This window comes from Tupaia chinensis, unplaced genomic scaffold (genome assembly GCF_000334495.1).
Source record: "Tupaia chinensis unplaced genomic scaffold, TupChi_1.0 Scaffold147123_1, whole genome shotgun sequence".
Taxonomy (NCBI): Eukaryota; Metazoa; Chordata; class Mammalia; order Scandentia; family Tupaiidae; genus Tupaia; species Tupaia belangeri.
The window spans coordinates 718,346-718,785 of NW_006206975.1; the positions used below are offsets into that span (position 1 = coordinate 718,346).

At 74.3% G+C, this 440-nt stretch overlaps 1 protein-coding gene across 2 annotated transcripts in view; it reads right to left on the bottom strand.

Moving 5' to 3' along the window:
- The window catches only part of OCLN (occludin), a 75,891-nt gene that overhangs the window by 75,255 nt on the left and 196 nt on the right, over positions 1-440 (bottom strand). The window contains exon 1 of one of the 2 annotated variants that reach the window (XM_006169512.3): positions 324-434. The exons of the other annotated variant lie outside the window; for it this stretch is intronic. The gene's annotated coding sequence lies outside the window, so the exon portion shown is untranslated. Of the gene's footprint in view, positions 1-323; positions 435-440 lie in introns of those variants that run through there. 2 annotated transcript variants of the gene reach the window in all.

A 440-nucleotide genomic window follows, 5' to 3' on the forward strand; every position in this document is an offset into this window, starting at 1 on the left:
GGGAGCAACCGCTCCGGTCCGCGTAAAGACGAAGAGCTGCCCGCGACCCCGGACACTGGCGGCTGGCGGCGTTGCCGCGGAGTAAAGTCCCGTCGCCCCGCGCCCGCGTCCCGGAGGCGGCCTTCCAAGTTTCCTCGCGCTGCGCCCGCGGACCGCGCCTCTCGGGTTCCCGCGAGCCCCAGCTCCCAGGCGAAACCGCCACCGAAACCAGCGCCGAGAGTCCACCCCCTGCACCTCCCCTCCCCTCCCGAGGCGTCGCAGTCCCCGTAGGGATCCCGGGGCTACCGGGAGCCTTTGGCGACGCGCCCGACTCACCCACTCACCGTAGCGGGGCCCGACGCACCAAGTGCGGCAGAAGCCCAGGAACGCGCTCACCTGGCGGGCGCACCTGACGCCGCGCGGGTGGCGAGCGGGCGGCCCGGGACGCAGCTGAGGGCTTG